Below are 19,737 nucleotides of genomic sequence, written 5' to 3'. Positions count from 1 at the left end.
ATTTTGACTTCAAAAAAGTTGAAAATTTTCATGAAAAGATTTCGGCTTCAAAAAAGTTGAAAATTTTCATGAAAAGATTTCGGCTTCAAAAAAGTTGAAAATTTTCACGACAGGATTTTGGCTTTAAAAAAGTCGAACATTTTCATGAAGTATTTGGGCTTCCAAAAAGTTGAAAATTTTCATGAAAAGATTTCGGCTTCAAAAAAGTTGAAAATTTTCACGACAGGATTTCGGCTTTAAAAAAGTCGAACATTTTCATGAAGTATTTCAGCATCAAAAAAGTTGAAAATTTTCATGAAAAGATTTCGGTTACAAAAAAGTTGAAAATTTTCACGACAGGATTTCGGCTTTAAAAAAGTCAAACATTTTCATGAAGTATTTCAGCTTCAAAAAAGTTGAAAATTTTCACGACAGGATTTCGGCGTTAAAAAAGTCGAACATTTTCATGAAGTATTTCAGCTTCAAAAAAGTTGAAAATTTTCATGAAAAGATTTTGGCTTCAAAAATGTTGAAAATTTTCATGAAAAGATTTCGGCTTCAAAAAAGTTGAAAATGTTCATGAAAAGATTTCGACTTCAAAAAAGTTGAAAATTTTCACGACAGGATTTTGGCTTTAAAAAGGTCAAACATTTTCATGAAGTATTTGGGCTTCAAAAAAGTTGAAAATTTTCACGACAGGATTTCGGCTTTAAAAAAGTCGAACATTTTCATGAAGTATTTCAGCTTCAAAAAAGTTGAAAATTTTCATGAAAAGATTTCGGCTTCAAAAAAGTTGAAAATTTTCACGACAGGATTTCGGCTTTAAAAAAGTCGAACATTTTCATGAAGTATTTCAGCTTCAAAAAAGTTGAAAATTTTCATGAAAAGATTTCGGTTACAAAAAAGTTGAAAATTTTCACGACAGGATTTCGGCTTTAAAAAAGTCGAACATTTTCATGAAGTATTTCAGCTTCAAAAAAGTTGAAAATTTTCATGAAAAGATTTCGGCTACAAAAAAGTTGAAAATTTTCATGAAAAGATTTCGGCTTCAAAAAAGTTGAAAATTTTCACGACAGGATTTTGGCTTTAAAAAAGTCGAACGTTTTCATGAAGTATTTCGGCTTCAAAAAAGTCGAACATTTTCATGAAGTATTTGGGCTTCAAAAAAGTTGAAAATTTTCACGACAGGATTTCGGCGTTAAAAAAGTCGAACATTTTCATGAAGTATTTCAGCTTCAAAAAAGTTGAAAATTTTCATGAAAAGATTTTGACTTCAAAAAAGTTGAAAATTTTCATGAAAAGATTTCGGCTTCAAAAAAGTTGAAAATTTTCATGAAAAGATTTCGGCTTCAAAAAAGTTGAAAATTTTCACGACAGGATTTTGGCTTTAAAAAAGTCGAACATTTTCATGAAGTATTTGGGCTTCCAAAAAGTTGAAAATTTTCATGAAAAGATTTCGGCTTCAAAAAAGTTGAAAATTTTCACGACAGGATTTCGGCTTTAAAAAAGTCGAACATTTTCATGAAGTATTTCAGCTTCAAAAAAGTTGAAAATTTTCATGAAAAGATTTCGGTTACAAAAAAGTTGAAAATTTTCACGACAGGATTTCGGCTTTAAAAAAGTCAAACATTTTCATGAAGTATTTCAGCTTCAAAAAAGTTGAAAATTTTCATGAAAAGATTTCGGCTTCAAAAAAGTTGAAAATTTTCACGACAGGATTTCGGATTTAAAAAAGTCGAACGTTTTCATGAAGTATTTCGGCTTCAAAAAAGTCGAACATTTTCATGAAGTATTTGGGCTTCAAAAAAGTTGAAAGTTTTCACGACAGGATTTCGGCTTTAAAAAAGTCGAACATTTTCATGAAGTATTTCAGCTTCAAAAAAGTTGAAAATTTTCATGAAAAGATTTCGGCTTCAAAAAAGTTGAAAATTTTCACGAAAAGATTTCGGCTTCAAAAAAGTTGAAAATTTTCATGAAAAGATTTTGGCTTCAAAAATTTTGAAAATTTTCATGAAAAGATTTCGGCTTCAAAAAAGTTGAAAATTTTCATGAAAAGATTTCGGCTTCAAAAAAGTTGAAAATTTTCACGACAGGATTTTGGCTTTAAAAAAGTCGAACATTTTCATAAAGTATTTGGGCTTCCAAAAAGTTGAAAATTTTCACGACAGGATTTCGGCTTTAAAAAAGTCGAACATTTTCATGAAGTATTTCAGCTTCAAAAAAGTTGAAAATTTTAATGAAAAGATTTCGGTTACAAAAAAGTTGAAAATTTTCATGAAAAGATTTTGGCTTCAAAAAAGTTGAAAATTTTCATGAAAAGATTTCGGCTTCAAAAAAGTTGAAAATTTTCATGAAAAGATTTCGGCTTCAAAAAAGTTGAAAATTTTCACGACAGGATTTTGGCTTTAAAAAAGTCGAACATTTTCATGAAGTATTTGGGCTTCCAAAAAGTTGAAAATTTTCATGAAAAGATTTCGGCTTCAAAAAAGTTGAAAATTTTCACGACAGGATTTCGGCTTTAAAAAAGTCGAACATTTTCATGAAGTATTTCAGCTTCAAAAAAGTTGAAAATTTTCATGAAAAGATTTCGGCTTCAAAAAAGTTGAAAATTTTCATGAAAAGATTTCGGCTTCAAAAAAGTTGAAAATTTTCACGACAGGATTTTGGCTTTAAAAAAGTCGAACATTTTCATAAAGTATTTGGGCTTCCAAAAAGTTGAAAATTTTCATGAAAAGATTTCGGCTTCAAAAAAGTTGAAAATTTTCACGACAGGATTTCGGCTTTAAAAAAGTCGAACATTTTCATGAAGTATTTCAGCTTCAAAAAAGTTGAAAATTTTCATGAAAAGATTTCGGTTACAAAAAAGTTGAAAATTTTCATGAAAAGATTTTGGCTTCAAAAATGTTGAAAATTTTCATGAAAAGATTTCGGCTTCAAAAAAGTTGAAAATGTTCATGAAAAGATTTCGACTTCAAAAAAGTTGAAAATTTTCACGACAGGATTTTGGCTTTAAAAAGGTCAAACATTTTCATGAAGTATTTGGGCTTCAAAAAAGTTGAAAATTTTCACGACAGGATTTCGGCTTTAAAAAAGTCGAACATTTTCATGAAGTATTTCAGCTTCAAAATAGTTGAAAATTTTCATGAAAAGATTTCGGCTTCAAAAAAGTTGAAAATTTTCACGACAGGATTTCGGCTTTAAAAAAGTCGAACATTTTCATGAAGTATTTCAGCTTCAAAAAAGTTGAAAATTTTCATGAAAAGATTTCGGTTACAAAAAAGTTGAAAATTTTCACGACAGGATTTCGGCTTTAAAAAAGTCGAACATTTTCATGAAGTATTTCAGCTTCAAAAAAGTTGAAAATTTTCATGAAAAGATTTCGGCTACAAAAAAGTTGAAAATTTTCATGAAAAGATTTCGGCTTCAAAAAAGTTGAAAATTTTCACGACAGGATTTTGGCTTTAAAAAAGTCGAACGTTTTCATGAAGTATTTCGGCTTCAAAAAAGTCGAACATTTTCATGAAGTATTTGGGCTTCAAAAAAGTTGAAAATTTTCACGACAGGATTTCGGCGTTAAAAAAGTCGAACATTTTCATGAAGTATTTCAGCTTCAAAAAAGTTGAAAATTTTCATGAAAAGATTTTGACTTCAAAAAAGTTGAAAATTTTCATGAAAAGATTTCGGCTTCAAAAAAGTTGAAAATTTTCATGAAAAGATTTCGGCTTCAAAAAAGTTGAAAATTTTCACGACAGGATTTTGGCTTTAAAAAAGTCGAACATTTTCATGAAGTATTTGGGCTTCCAAAAAGTTGAAAATTTTCATGAAAAGATTTCGGCTTCAAAAAAGTTGAAAATTTTCACGACAGGATTTCGGCTTTAAAAAAGTCGAACATTTTCATGAAGTATTTCAGCATCAAAAAAGTTGAAAATTTTCATGAAAAGATTTCGGTTACAAAAAAGTTGAAAATTTTCACGACAGGATTTCGGCTTTAAAAAAGTCAAACATTTTCATGAAGTATTTCAGCTTCAAAAAAGTTGAAAATTTTCACGACAGGATTTCGGCGTTAAAAAAGTCGAACATTTTCATGAAGTATTTCAGCTTCAAAAAAGTTGAAAATTTTCATGAAAAGATTTTGGCTTCAAAAATGTTGAAAATTTTCATGAAAAGATTTCGGCTTCAAAAAAGTTGAAAATGTTCATGAAAAGATTTCGACTTCAAAAAAGTTGAAAATTTTCACGACAGGATTTTGGCTTTAAAAAGGTCAAACATTTTCATGAAGTATTTGGGCTTCAAAAAAGTTGAAAATTTTCACGACAGGATTTCGGCTTTAAAAAAGTCGAACATTTTCATGAAGTATTTCAGCTTCAAAAAAGTTGAAAATTTTCATGAAAAGATTTCGGTTACAAAAAAGTTGAAAATTTTCACGACAGGATTTCGGCTTTAAAAAAGTCGAACATTTTCATGAAGTATTTCAGCTTCAAAAAAGTTGAAAATTTTCATGAAAAGATTTCGGTTACAAAAAAGTTGAAAATTTTCACGACAGGATTTCGGCTTTAAAAAAGTCGAACATTTTCATGAAGTATTTCAGCTTCAAAAAAGTTGAAAATTTTCATGAAAAGATTTCGGCTACAAAAAAGTTGAAAATTTTCATGAAAAGATTTCGGCTTCAAAAAAGTTGAAAATTTTCACGACAGGATTTTGGCTTTAAAAAAGTCGAACGTTTTCATGAAGTATTTCGGCTTCAAAAAAGTCGAACATTTTCATGAAGTATTTGGGCTTCAAAAAAGTTGAAAATTTTCACGACAGGATTTCGGCGTTAAAAAAGTCGAACATTTTCATGAAGTATTTCAGCTTCAAAAAAGTTGAAAATTTTCATGAAAAGATTTTGACTTCAAAAAAGTTGAAAATTTTCATGAAAAGATTTCTGCTTCAAAAAAGTTGAAAATTTTCATGAAAAGATTTCGGCTTCAAAAAAGTTGAAAATTTTCACGACAGGATTTTGGCTTTAAAAAAGTCGAACATTTTCATGAAGTATTTGGGCTTCCAAAAAGTTGAAAATTTTCATGAAAAGATTTCGGCTTCAAAAAAGTTGAAAATTTTCACGACAGGATTTCGGCTTTAAAAAAGTCGAACATTTTCATGAAGTATTTCAGCATCAAAAAAGTTGAAAATTTTCATGAAAAGATTTCGGTTACAAAAAAGTTGAAAATTTTCACGACAGGATTTCGGCTTTAAAAAAGTCAAACATTTTCATGAAGTATTTCAGCTTCAAAAAAGTTGAAAATTTTCACGACAGGATTTCGGCGTTAAAAAAGTCGAACATTTTCATGAAGTATTTCAGCTTCAAAAAAGTTGAAAATTTTCATGAAAAGATTTTGGCTTCAAAAATGTTGAAAATTTTCATGAAAAGATTTCGGCTTCAAAAAAGTTGAAAATGTTCATGAAAAGATTTCGACTTCAAAAAAGTTGAAAATTTTCACGACAGGATTTTGGCTTTAAAAAGGTCAAACATTTTCATGAAGTATTTGGGCTTCAAAAAAGTTGAAAATTTTCACGACAGGATTTCGGCTTTAAAAAAGTCGAACATTTTCATGAAGTATTTCAGCTTCAAAAAAGTTGAAAATTTTCATGAAAAGATTTCGGTTACAAAAAAGTTGAAAATTTTCACGACAGTATTTCAGCTTCAAAAAAGTTGAAAATTTTCATGAAAAGATTTCGGCTTCAAAAAAGTTGAAAATTTTCACGACAGGATTTCGGCTTTAAAAAAGTCGAACATTTTCATGAAGTATTTCAGCTTCAAAAAAGTTGAAAATTTTCATGAAAAGATTTCGGTTACAAAAAAGTTGAAAATTTTCACGACAGGATTTCGGCTTTAAAAAAGTCGAACATTTTCATGAAGTATTTCAGCTTCAAAAAAGTTGAAAATTTTCATGAAAAGATTTCGGCTACAAAAAAGTTGAAAATTTTCATGAAAAGATTTCGGCTTCAAAAAAGTTGAAAATTTTCACGACAGGATTTTGGCTTTAAAAAAGTCGAACGTTTTCATGAAGTATTTCGGCTTCAAAAAAGTCGAACATTTTCATGAAGTATTTGGGCTTCAAAAAAGTTGAAAATTTTCACGACAGGATTTCGGCGTTAAAAAAGTCGAACATTTTCATGAAGTATTTCAGCTTCAAAAAAGTTGAAAATTTTCATGAAAAGATTTTGACTTCAAAAAAGTTGAAAATTTTCATGAAAAGATTTCGGCTTCAAAAAAGTTGAAAATTTTCATGAAAAGATTTCGGCTTCAAAAAAGTTGAAAATTTTCACGACAGGATTTTGGCTTTAAAAAAGTCGAACATTTTCATGAAGTATTTGGGCTTCCAAAAAGTTGAAAATTTTCATGAAAAGATTTCGGCTTCAAAAAAGTTGAAAATTTTCACGACAGGATTTCGGCTTTAAAAAAGTCGAACATTTTCATGAAGTATTTCAGCATCAAAAAAGTTGAAAATTTTCATGAAAAGATTTCGGTTACAAAAAAGTTGAAAATTTTCACGACAGGATTTCGGCTTTAAAAAAGTCAAACATTTTCATGAAGTATTTCAGCTTCAAAAAAGTTGAAAATTTTCACGACAGGATTTCGGCGTTAAAAAAGTCGAACATTTTCATGAAGTATTTCAGCTTCAAAAAAGTTGAAAATTTTCATGAAAAGATTTTGGCTTCAAAAATGTTGAAAATTTTCATGAAAAGATTTCGGCTTCAAAAAAGTTGAAAATGTTCATGAAAAGATTTCGACTTCAAAAAAGTTGAAAATTTTCACGACAGGATTTTGGCTTTAAAAAGGTCAAACATTTTCATGAAGTATTTCAGCTTCAAAAAAGTTGAAAATTTTCATGAAAAGATTTCGGCTTCAAAAAAGTTGAAAATTTTCACGACAGGATTTCGGCTTTAAAAAAGTCGAACATTTTCATGAAGTATTTCAGCTTCAAAAAAGTTGAAAATTTTCATGAAAAGATTTCGGTTACAAAAAAGTTGAAAATTTTCACGACAGGATTTCGGCTTTAAAAAAGTCGAACATTTTCATGAAGTATTTCAGCTTCAAAAAAGTTGAAAATTTTCATGAAAAGATTTCGGCTACAAAAAAGTTGAAAATTTTCATGAAAAGATTTCGGCTTCAAAAAAGTTGAAAATTTTCACGACAGGATTTTGGCTTTAAAAAAGTCGAACGTTTTCATGAAGTATTTCGGCTTCAAAAAAGTCGAACATTTTCATGAAGTATTTGGGCTTCAAAAAAGTTGAAAATTTTCACGACAGGATTTCGGCGTTAAAAAAGTCGAACATTTTCATGAAGTATTTCAGCTTCAAAAAAGTTGAAAATTTTCATGAAAAGATTTTGACTTCAAAAAAGTTGAAAATTTTCATGAAAAGATTTCGGCTTCAAAAAAGTTGAAAATTTTCATGAAAAGATTTCGGCTTCAAAAAAGTTGAAAATTTTCACGACAGGATTTTGGGTTTAAAAAAGTCGAACATTTTCATGAAGTATTTGGGCTTCCAAAAAGTTGAAAATTTTCATGAAAAGATTTCGGCTTCAAAAAAGTTGAAAATTTTCACGACAGGATTTCGGCTTTAAAAAAGTCGAACATTTTCATGAAGTATTTCAGCTTCAAAAAAGTTGAAAATTTTCATGAAAAGATTTTGGCTTCAAAAATGTTGAAAATTTTCATGAAAAGATTTCGGCTTCAAAAAAGTTGAAAATGTTCATGAAAAGATTTCGACTTCAAAAAAGTTGAAAATTTTCACGACAGGATTTTGGCTTTAAAAAGGTCAAACATTTTCATGAAGTATTTGGGCTTCAAAAAAGTTGAAAATTTTCACGACAGGATTTCGGCTTTAAAAAAGTCGAACATTTTCATGAAGTATTTCAGCTTCAAAAAAGTTGAAAATTTTCATGAAAAGATTTCGGCTTCAAAAAAGTTGAAAATTTTCACGACAGGATTTCGGCTTTAAAAAAGTCGAACATTTTCATGAAGTATTTCAGCTTCAAAAAAGTTGAAAATTTTCATGAAAAGATTTCGGTTACAAAAAAGTTGAAAATTTTCACGACAGGATTTCGGCTTTAAAAAAGTCGAACATTTTCATGAAGTATTTCAGCTTCAAAAAAGTTGAAAATTTTCATGAAAAGATTTCGGCTACAAAAAAGTTGAAAATTTTCATGAAAAGATTTCGGCTTCAAAAAAGTTGAAAATTTTCACGACAGGATTTTGGCTTTAAAAAAGTCGAACGTTTTCATGAAGTATTTCGGCTTCAAAAAAGTCGAACATTTTCATGAAGTATTTGGGCTTCAAAAAAGTTGAAAATTTTCACGACAGGATTTCGGCGTTAAAAAAGTCGAACATTTTCATGAAGTATTTCAGCTTCAAAAAAGTTGAAAATTTTCATGAAAAGATTTTGACTTCAAAAAAGTTGAAAATTTTCATGAAAAGATTTCGGCTTCAAAAAAGTTGAAAATTTTCATGAAAAGATTTCGGCTTCAAAAAAGTTGAAAATTTTCACGACAGGATTTTGGCTTTAAAAAAGTCGAACATTTTCATGAAGTATTTGGGCTTCCAAAAAGTTGAAAATTTTCATGAAAAGATTTCGGCTTCAAAAAAGTTGAAAATTTTCACGACAGGATTTCGGCTTTAAAAAAGTCGAACATTTTCATGAAGTATTTCAGCTTCAAAAAAGTTGAACATTTTCATGAAAAGATTTTGGCTTCAAAAATGTTGAAAATTTTCATGAAAAGATTTCGGCTTCAAAAAAGTTGAAAATGTTCATGAAAAGATTTCGACTTCAAAAAAGTTGAAAATTTTCACGACAGGATTTTGGCTTTAAAAAGGTCAAACATTTTCATGAAGTATTTGGGCTTCAAAAAAGTTGAAAATTTTCACGACAGGATTTCGGCTTTAAAAAAGTCGAACATTTTCATGAAGTATTTCAGCTTCAAAAAAGTTGAAAATTTTCATGAAAAGATTTCGGCTTCAAAAAAGTTGAAAATTTTCACGACAGGATTTCGGCTTTAAAAAAGTCGAACATTTTCATGAAGTATTTCAGCTTCAAAAAAGTTGAAAATTTTCATGAAAAGATTTCGGTTACAAAAAAGTTGAAAATTTTCACGACAGGATTTCGGCTTTAAAAAAGTCGAACATTTTCATGAAGTATTTCAGCTTCAAAAAAGTTGAAAATTTTCATGAAAAGATTTCGGCTACAAAAAAGTTGAAAATTTTCATGAAAAGATTTCGGCTTCAAAAAAGTTGAAAATTTTCACGACAGGATTTTGGCTTTAAAAAAGTCGAACGTTTTCATGAAGTATTTCGGCTTCAAAAAAGTCGAACATTTTCATGAAGTATTTGGGCTTCAAAAAAGTTGAAAATTTTCACGACAGGATTTCGGCGTTAAAAAAGTCGAACATTTTCATGAAGTATTTCAGCTTCAAAAAAGTTGAAAATTTTCATGAAAAGATTTTGACTTCAAAAAAGTTGAAAATTTTCATGAAAAGATTTCGGCTTCAAAAAAGTTGAAAATTTTCATGAAAAGATTTCGGCTTCAAAAAAGTTGAAAATTTTCACGACAGGATTTTGGCTTTAAAAAAGTCGAACATTTTCATGAAGTATTTGGGCTTCCAAAAAGTTGAAAATTTTCATGAAAAGATTTCGGCTTCAAAAAAGTTGAAAATTTTCACGACAGGATTTCGGCTTTAAAAAAGTCGAACATTTTCATGAAGTATTTCAGCTTCAAAAAAGTTGAAAATTTTCATGAAAAGATTTCGGTTACAAAAAAGTTGAAAATTTTCACGACAGGATTTCGGCTTTAAAAAAGTCAAACATTTTCATGAAGTATTTCAGCTTCAAAAAAGTTGAAAATTTTCATGAAAAGATTTCGGCTTCAAAAAAGTTGAAAATTTTCACGACAGGATTTCGGATTTAAAAAAGTCGAACGTTTTCATGAAGTATTTCGGCTTCAAAAAAGTCGAACATTTTCATGAAGTATTTGGGCTTCAAAAAAGTTGAAAGTTTTCACGACAGGATTTCGGCTTTAAAAAAGTCGAACATTTTCATGAAGTATTTCAGCTTCAAAAAAGTTGAAAATTTTCATGAAAAGATTTCGGCTTCAAAAAAGTTGAAAATTTTCACGAAAAGATTTCGGCTTCAAAAAAGTTGAAAATTTTCATGAAAAGATTTTGGCTTCAAAAATGTTGAAAATTTTCATGAAAAGATTTCGGCTTTAAAAAAGTTGAAAATTTTCATGAAAAGATTTCGGCTTCAAAAAAGTTGAAAATTTTCACGACAGGATTTTGGCTTTAAAAAAGTCGAACATTTTCATAAAGTATTTGGGCTTCCAAAAAGTTGAAAATTTTCACGACAGGATTTCGGCTTTAAAAAAGTCGAACATTTTCATGAAGTATTTCAGCTTCAAAAAAGTTGAAAATTTTCATGAAAAGATTTCGGTTACAAAAAAGTTGAAAATTTTCATGAAAAGATTTTGGCTTCAAAAAAGTTGAAAATTTTCATGAAAAGATTTCGGCTTCAAAAAAGTTGAAAATTTTCATGAAAAGATTTCGGCTTCAAAAAAGTTGAAAATTTTCACGACAGGATTTTGGCTTTAAAAAAGTCGAACATTTTCATGAAGTATTTGGGCTTCCAAAAAGTTGAAAATTTTCATGAAAAGATTTCGGCTTCAAAAAAGTTGAAAATTTTCACGACAGGATTTCGGCTTTAAAAAAGTCGAACATTTTCATGAAGTATTTCAGCTTCAAAAAAGTTGAAAATTTTCATGAAAAGATTTCGGCTTCAAAAAAGTTGAAAATTTTCATGAAAAGATTTCGGCTTCAAAAAAGTTGAAAATTTTCACGACAGGATTTTGGCTTTAAAAAAGTCGAACATTTTCATAAAGTATTTGGGCTTCCAAAAAGTTGAAAATTTTCATGAAAAGATTTCGGCTTCAAAAAAGTTGAAAATTTTCACGACAGGATTTCGGCTTTAAAAAAGTCGAACATTTTCATGAAGTATTTCAGCTTCAAAAAAGTTGAAAATTTTCATGAAAAGATTTCGGTTACAAAAAAGTTGAAAATTTTCATGAAAAGATTTTGGCTTCAAAAATGTTGAAAATTTTCATGAAAAGATTTCGGCTTCAAAAAAGTTGAAAATGTTCATGAAAAGATTTCGACTTCAAAAAAGTTGAAAATTTTCACGACAGGATTTTGGCTTTAAAAAGGTCAAACATTTTCATGAAGTATTTGGGCTTCAAAAAAGTTGAAAATTTTCACGACAGGATTTCGGCTTTAAAAAAGTCGAACATTTTCATGAAGTATTTCAGCTTCAAAATAGTTGAAAATTTTCATGAAAAGATTTCGGCTTCAAAAAAGTTGAAAATTTTCACGACAGGATTTCGGCTTTAAAAAAGTCGAACATTTTCATGAAGTATTTCAGCTTCAAAAAAGTTGAAAATTTTCATGAAAAGATTTCGGTTACAAAAAAGTTGAAAATTTTCACGACAGGATTTCGGCTTTAAAAAAGTCGAACATTTTCATGAAGTATTTCAGCTTCAAAAAAGTTGAAAATTTTCATGAAAAGATTTCGGCTACAAAAAAGTTGAAAATTTTCATGAAAAGATTTCGGCTTCAAAAAAGTTGAAAATTTTCACGACAGGATTTTGGCTTTAAAAAAGTCGAACGTTTTCATGAAGTATTTCGGCTTCAAAAAAGTCGAACATTTTCATGAAGTATTTGGGCTTCAAAAAAGTTGAAAATTTTCACGACAGGATTTCGGCGTTAAAAAAGTCGAACATTTTCATGAAGTATTTCAGCTTCAAAAAAGTTGAAAATTTTCATGAAAAGATTTTGACTTCAAAAAAGTTGAAAATTTTCATGAAAAGATTTCGGCTTCAAAAAAGTTGAAAATTTTCATGAAAAGATTTCGGCTTCAAAAAAGTTGAAAATTTTCACGACAGGATTTTGGCTTTAAAAAAGTCGAACATTTTCATGAAGTATTTCAGCTTCAAAAAAGTTGAAAATTTTCATGAAAAGATTTCGGCTTCAAAAAAGTTGAAAATTTTCACGACAGGATTTCGGCTTTAAAAAAGTCGAACATTTTCATGAAGTATTTCAGCATCAAAAAAGTTGAAAATTTTCATGAAAAGATTTCGGTTACAAAAAAGTTGAAAATTTTCACGACAGGATTTCGGCTTTAAAAAAGTCAAACATTTTCATGAAGTATTTCAGCTTCAAAAAAGTTGAAAATTTTCACGACAGGATTTCGGCGTTAAAAAAGTCGAACATTTTCATGAAGTATTTCAGCTTCAAAAAAGTTGAAAATTTTCATGAAAAGATTTTGGCTTCAAAAATGTTGAAAATTTTCATGAAAAGATTTCGGCTTCAAAAAAGTTGAAAATGTTCATGAAAAGATTTCGACTTCAAAAAAGTTGAAAATTTTCACGACAGGATTTTGGCTTTAAAAAGGTCAAACATTTTCATGAAGTATTTGGGCTTCAAAAAAGTTGAAAATTTTCACGACAGGATTTCGGCTTTAAAAAAGTCGAACATTTTCATGAAGTATTTCAGCTTCAAAAAAGTTGAAAATTTTCATGAAAAGATTTCGGTTACAAAAAAGTTGAAAATTTTCACGACAGTATTTCAGCTTCAAAAAAGTTGAAAATTTTCATGAAAAGATTTCGGCTTCAAAAAAGTTGAAAATTTTCACGACAGGATTTCGGCTTTAAAAAAGTCGAACATTTTCATGAAGTATTTCAGCTTCAAAAAAGTTGAAAATTTTCATGAAAAGATTTCGGTTACAAAAAAGTTGAAAATTTTCACGACAGGATTTCGGCTTTAAAAAAGTCGAACATTTTCATGAAGTATTTCAGCTTCAAAAAAGTTGAAAATTTTCATGAAAAGATTTCGGCTACAAAAAAGTTGAAAATTTTCATGAAAAGATTTCGGCTTCAAAAAAGTTGAAAATTTTCACGACAGGATTTTGGCTTTAAAAAAGTCGAACGTTTTCATGAAGTATTTCGGCTTCAAAAAAGTCGAACATTTTCATGAAGTATTTGGGCTTCAAAAAAGTTGAAAATTTTCACGACAGGATTTCGGCGTTAAAAAAGTCGAACATTTTCATGAAGTATTTCAGCTTCAAAAAAGTTGAAAATTTTCATGAAAAGATTTTGACTTCAAAAAAGTTGAAAATTTTCATGAAAAGATTTCGGCTTCAAAAAAGTTGAAAATTTTCATGAAAAGATTTCGGCTTCAAAAAAGTTGAAAATTTTCACGACAGGATTTTGGCTTTAAAAAAGTCGAACATTTTCATGAAGTATTTGGGCTTCCAAAAAGTTGAAAATTTTCATGAAAAGATTTCGGCTTCAAAAAAGTTGAAAATTTTCACGACAGGATTTCGGCTTTAAAAAAGTCGAACATTTTCATGAAGTATTTCAGCTTCAAAAAAGTTGAAAATTTTCATGAAAAGATTTCGGTTACAAAAAAGTTGAAAATTTTCACGACAGGATTTCGGCTTTAAAAAAGTCAAACATTTTCATGAAGTATTTCAGCTTCAAAAAAGTTGAAAATTTTCATGAAAAGATTTCGGCTTCAAAAAAGTTGAAAATTTTCACGACAGGATTTCGGATTTAAAAAAGTCGAACGTTTTCATGAAGTATTTCGGCTTCAAAAAAGTCGAACATTTTCATGAAGTATTTGGGCTTCAAAAAAGTTGAAAGTTTTCACGACAGGATTTCGGCTTTAAAAAAGTCGAACATTTTCATGAAGTATTTCAGCTTCAAAAAAGTTGAAAATTTTCATGAAAAGATTTCGGCTTCAAAAAAGTTGAAAATTTTCACGAAAAGATTTCGGCTTCAAAAAAGTTGAAAATTTTCATGAAAAGATTTTGGCTTCAAAAATGTTGAAAATTTTCATGAAAAGATTTCGGCTTCAAAAAAGTTGAAAATTTTCATGAAAAGATTTCGGCTTCAAAAAAGTTGAAAATTTTCACGACAGGATTTTGGCTTTAAAAAAGTCGAACATTTTCATAAAGTATTTGGGCTTCCAAAAAGTTGAAAATTTTCATGAAAAGATTTCGGCTTCAAAAAAGTTGAAAATTTTCACGACAGGATTTCGGCTTTAAAAAAGTCGAACATTTTCATGAAGTATTTCAGCTTCAAAAAAGTTGAAAATTTTCATGAAAAGATTTCGGTTACAAAAAAGTTGAAAATTTTCATGAAAAGATTTTGGCTTCAAAAAAGTTGAAAATTTTCATGAAAAGATTTCGGCTTCAAAAAAGTTGAAAATTTTCATGAAAAGATTTTGACTTCAAAAAAGTTGAAAATTTTCATGAAAAGATTTCGGCTTCAAAAAAGTTGAAAATTTTCACGACAGGATTTCGGCTTTAAAAAAGTCGAACATTTTCATGAAGTATTTCAGCTTCAAAAAAGTTGAAAATTTTCATGAAAAGATTTCGGTTACAAAAAAGTTGAAAATTTTCACGACAGGATTTCGGCTTTAAAAAAGTCAAACATTTTCATGAAGTATTTCAGCTTCAAAAAAGTTGAAAATTTTCATGAAAAGATTTCGGCTTCAAAAAAGTTGAAAATTTTCACGACAGGATTTCGGATTTAAAAAAGTCGAACGTTTTCATGAAGTATTTCGGCTTCAAAAAAGTCGAACATTTTCATGAAGTATTTGGGCTTCAAAAAAGTTGAAAGTTTTCACGACAGGATTTCGGCTTTAAAAAAGTCGAACATTTTCATGAAGTATTTCAGCTTCAAAAAAGTTGAAAATTTTCATGAAAAGATTTCGGCTTCAAAAAAGTTGAAAATTTTCACGAAAAGATTTCGGCTTCAAAAAAGTTGAAAATTTTCATGAAAAGATTTTGGCTTCAAAAATGTTGAAAATTTTCATGAAAAGATTTCGGCTTCAAAAAAGTTGAAAATTTTCATGAAAAGATTTCGGCTTCAAAAAAGTTGAAAATTTTCACGACAGGATTTTGGCTTTAAAAAAGTCGAACATTTTCATAAAGTATTTGGGCTTCCAAAAAGTTGAAAATTTTCATGAAAAGATTTCGGCTTCAAAAAAGTTGAAAATTTTCACGACAGGATTTCGGCTTTAAAAAAGTCGAACATTTTCATGAAGTATTTCAGCTTCAAAAAAGTTGAAAATTTTCATGAAAAGATTTCGGTTACAAAAAAGTTGAAAATTTTCATGAAAAGATTTTGGCTTCAAAAAAGTTGAAAATTTTCATGAAAAGATTTCGGCTTCAAAAAAGTTGAAAATTTTCATGAAAAGATTTCGGCTTCAAAAAAGTTGAAAATTTTCACGACAGGATTTTGGCTTTAAAAAAGTCGAACATTTTCATGAAGTATTTGGGCTTCCAAAAAGTTGAAAATTTTCATGAAAAGATTTCGGCTTCAAAAAAGTTGAAAATTTTCACGACAGGATTTCGGCTTTAAAAAAGTCGAACATTTTCATGAAGTATTTCAGCATCAAAAAAGTTGAAAATTTTCATGAAAAGATTTCGGTTACAAAAAAGTTGAAAATTTTCACGACAGGATTTCGGCTTTAAAAAAGTCAAACATTTTCATGAAGTATTTCAGCTTCAAAAAAGTTGAAAATTTTCACGACAGGATTTCGGCGTTAAAAAAGTCGAACATTTTCATGAAGTATTTCAGCTTCAAAAAAGTTGAAAATTTTCATGAAAAGATTTTGGCTTCAAAAATGTTGAAAATTTTCATGAAAAGATTTCGGCTTCAAAAAAGTTGAAAATGTTCATGAAAAGATTTCGACTTCAAAAAAGTTGAAAATTTTCACGACAGGATTTTGGCTTTAAAAAGGTCAAACATTTTCATGAAGTATTTGGGCTTCAAAAAAGTTGAAAATTTTCACGACAGGATTTCGGCTTTAAAAAAGTCGAACATTTTCATGAAGTATTTCAGCTTCAAAAAAGTTGAAAATTTTCATGAAAAGATTTCGGTTACAAAAAAGTTGAAAATTTTCACGACAGTATTTCAGCTTCAAAAAAGTTGAAAATTTTCATGAAAAGATTTCGGCTTCAAAAAAGTTGAAAATTTTCACGACAGGATTTCGGCTTTAAAAAAGTCGAACATTTTCATGAAGTATTTCAGCTTCAAAAAAGTTGAAAATTTTCATGAAAAGATTTCGGTTACAAAAAAGTTGAAAATTTTCACGACAGGATTTCGGCTTTAAAAAAGTCGAACATTTTCATGAAGTATTTCAGCTTCAAAAAAGTTGAAAATTTTCATGAAAAGATTTCGGCTACAAAAAAGTTGAAAATTTTCATGAAAAGATTTCGGCTTCAAAAAAGTTGAAAATTTTCACGACAGGATTTTGGCTTTAAAAAAGTCGAACGTTTTCATGAAGTATTTCGGCTTCAAAAAAGTCGAACATTTTCATGAAGTATTTGGGCTTCAAAAAAGTTGAAAATTTTCACGACAGGATTTCGGCGTTAAAAAAGTCGAACATTTTCATGAAGTATTTCAGCTTCAAAAAAGTTGAAAATTTTCATGAAAAGATTTCGGCTTCCAAAAAGTTGAAAATTTTCATGAAAAGATTTCGGCTTCAAAAAAGTTGAAAATTTTCACGACAGGATTTCGGCGTTAAAAAAGTCGAACATTTTCATGAAGTATTTCAGCTTCAAAAAAGTTGAAAATTTTCATGAAAAGATTTCGGCTTCCAAAAAGTTGAAAATTTTCATGAAAAGATTTCGGCTTCCAAAAAGTTGAAAATTTTCATGAAAAGATTTCGGCTTCCAAAAAGTTGAAAATTTTCATGAAAAGATTTCGGCTTCAAAAAAGTTGAAAATTTTCACGACAGGATTTCGGCTTTAAAAAAGTCGAACATTTTCATGAAGTATTTCAGCTTCAAAAAAGTTGAAAATTTTCATGAAAAGATTTCGGTTACAAAAAAGTTGAAAATTTTCACGACAGGATTTCGGCTTTAAAAAAGTCAAACATTTTCATGAAGTATTTCAGCTTCAAAAAAGTTGAAAATTTTCATGAAAAGATTTCGGCTTCAAAAAAGTTGAAAATTTTCACGACAGGATTTCGGATGTAAAAAAGTCGAACGTTTTCATGAAGTATTTCGGCTTCAAAAAAGTCGAACATTTTCATGAAGTATTTGGGCTTCAAAAAAGTTGAAAGTTTTCACGACAGGATTTCGGCTTTAAAAAAGTCGAACATTTTCATGAAGTATTTCAGCTTCAAAAAAGTTGAAAATTTTCATGAAAAGATTTCGGCTTCAAAAAAGTTGAAAATTTTCACGAAAAGATTTCGGCTTCAAAAAAGTTGAAAATTTTCATGAAAAGATTTTGGCTTCAAAAATGTTGAAAATTTTCATGAAAAGATTTCGGCTTCAAAAAAGTTGAAAATTTTCATGAAAAGATTTCGGCTTCAAAAAAGTTGAAAATTTTCACGACAGGATTTTGGCTTTAAAAAAGTCGAACATTTTCATAAAGTATTTGGGCTTCCAAAAAGTTGAAAATTTTCATGAAAAGATTTCGGCTTCAAAAAAGTTGAAAATTTTCACGACAGGATTTCGGCTTTAAAAAAGTCGAACATTTTCATGAAGTATTTCAGCTTCAAAAAAGTTGAAAATTTTCATGAAAAGATTTCGGTTACAAAAAAGTTGAAAATTTTCACGACAGGATTTCGGCTTTAAAAAAGTCGAACATTTTCATGAAGTATTTCAGCTTCAAAAAAGTTGAAAATTTTCATGAAAAGATTTCGGCTGCAAAAAAGTTGAAAATTTTCATGAAAAGATTTCGGCTTCAAAAAAGTTGAAAATTTTCACGACAGGATTTTGGCTTTAAAAAAGTCGAACGTTTTCATGAAGTATTTCGGCTTCAAAAAAGTCGAACATTTTCATGAAGTATTTGGGCTTCAAAAAAGTTGAAAATTTTCACGACAGGATTTCGGCGTTAAAAAAGTCGAACATTTTCATGAAGTATTTCAGCTTCAAAAAAGTTGAAAATTTTCATGAAAAGATTTTGACTTCAAAAAAGTTGAAAATTTTCATGAAAAGATTTCGGCTTCAAAAAAGTTGAAAATTTTCATGAAAAGATTTCGGCTTCAAAAAAGTTGAAAATTTTCACGACAGGATTTTGGCTTTAAAAAAGTCGAACATTTTCATGAAGTATTTGGGCTTCCAAAAAGTTGAAAATTTTCATGAAAAGATTTCGGCTTCAAAAAAGTTGAAAATTTTCACGACAGGATTTCGGCTTTAAAAAAGTCGAACATTTTCATGAAGTATTTCAGCTTCAAAAAAGTTGAAAATTTTCATGAAAAGATTTCGGTTACAAAAAAGTTGAAAATTTTCACGACAGGATTTCGGCTTTAAAAAAGTCAAACATTTTCATGAAGTATTTCAGCTTCAAAAAAGTTGAAAATTTTCATGAAAAGATTTCGGCTTCAAAAAAGTTGAAAATTTTCACGACAGGATTTCGGATTTAAAAAAGTCGAACGTTTTCATGAAGTATTTCGGCTTCAAAAAAGTCGAACATTTTCATGAAGTATTTGGGCTTCAAAAAAGTTGAAAGTTTTCACGACAGGATTTCGGCTTTAAAAAAGTCGAACATTTTCATGAAGTATTTCAGCTTCAAAAAAGTTGAAAATTTTCATGAAAAGATTTCGGCTTCAAAAAAGTTGAAAATTTTCATGAAAAGATTTCGGCTTCAAAAAAGTTGAAAATTTTCACGACAGGATTTTGGCTTTAAAAAAGTCGAACATTTTCATAAAGTATTTGGGCTTCCAAAAAGTTGAAAATTTTCATGAAAAGATTTCGGCTTCAAAAAAGTTGAAAATTTTCACGACAGGATTTCGGCTTTAAAAAAGTCGAACATTTTCATGAAGTATTTCAGCTTCAAAAAAGTTGAAAATTTTCATGAAAAGATTTCGGCTTCAAAAAAGTTGAAAATTTTCATGAAAAGATTTCGGCTTCAAAAAAGTTGAAAATTTTCACGACAGGATTTTGGCTTTAAAAAAGTCGAACATTTTCATAAAGTATTTGGGCTTCCAAAAAGTTGAAAATTTTCATGAAAAGATTTCGGCTTCAAAAAAGTTGAAAATTTTCACGACAGGATTTCGGCTTTAAAAAAGTCGAACATTTTCATGAAGTATTTCAGCTTCAAAAAAGTTGAAAATTTTCATGAAAAGATTTCGGTTACAAAAAAGTTGAAAATTTTCATGAAAAGATTTTGGCTTCAAAAAAGTTGAAAATTTTCATGAAAAGATTTCGGCTTCAAAAAAGTTGAAAATTTTCATGAAAAGATTTCGGCTTCAAAAAAGTTGAAAATTTTCACGACAGGATTTTGGCTTTAAAAAAGTCGAACATTTTCATGAAGTATTTGGGCTTCCAAAAAGTTGAAAATTTTCATGAAAAGATTTCGGCTTCAAAAAAGTTGAAAATTTTCACGACAGGATTTCGGCGTTAAAAAAGTCGAACATTTTCATGAAGTATTTCAGCTTCAAAAAAGTTGAAAATTTTCATGAAAAGATTTTGACTTCAAAAAAGTTGAAAATTTTCATGAAAAGATTTCGGCTTCAAAAAAGTTGAAAATTTTCATGAAAAGATTTCGGCTTCAAAAAAGTTGAAAATTTTCACGACAGGATTTTGGCTTTAAAAAAGTCGAACATTTTCATGAAGTATTTGGGCTTCCAAAAAGTTGAAAATTTTCATGAAAAGATTTCGGCTTCAAAAAAGTTGAAAATTTTCACGACAGGATTTCGGCTTTAAAAAAGTCGAAC

The sequence above is a fragment of the Labrus mixtus genome, chromosome 21 (genome assembly GCF_963584025.1).
Source record: "Labrus mixtus chromosome 21, fLabMix1.1, whole genome shotgun sequence".
Lineage (NCBI taxonomy): Eukaryota > Metazoa > Chordata > Actinopteri > Labriformes > Labridae > Labrus > Labrus mixtus.
The sequence above is the reverse complement of the archived record's forward strand: the minus strand, read 5'-3'. Positions refer to the sequence as shown.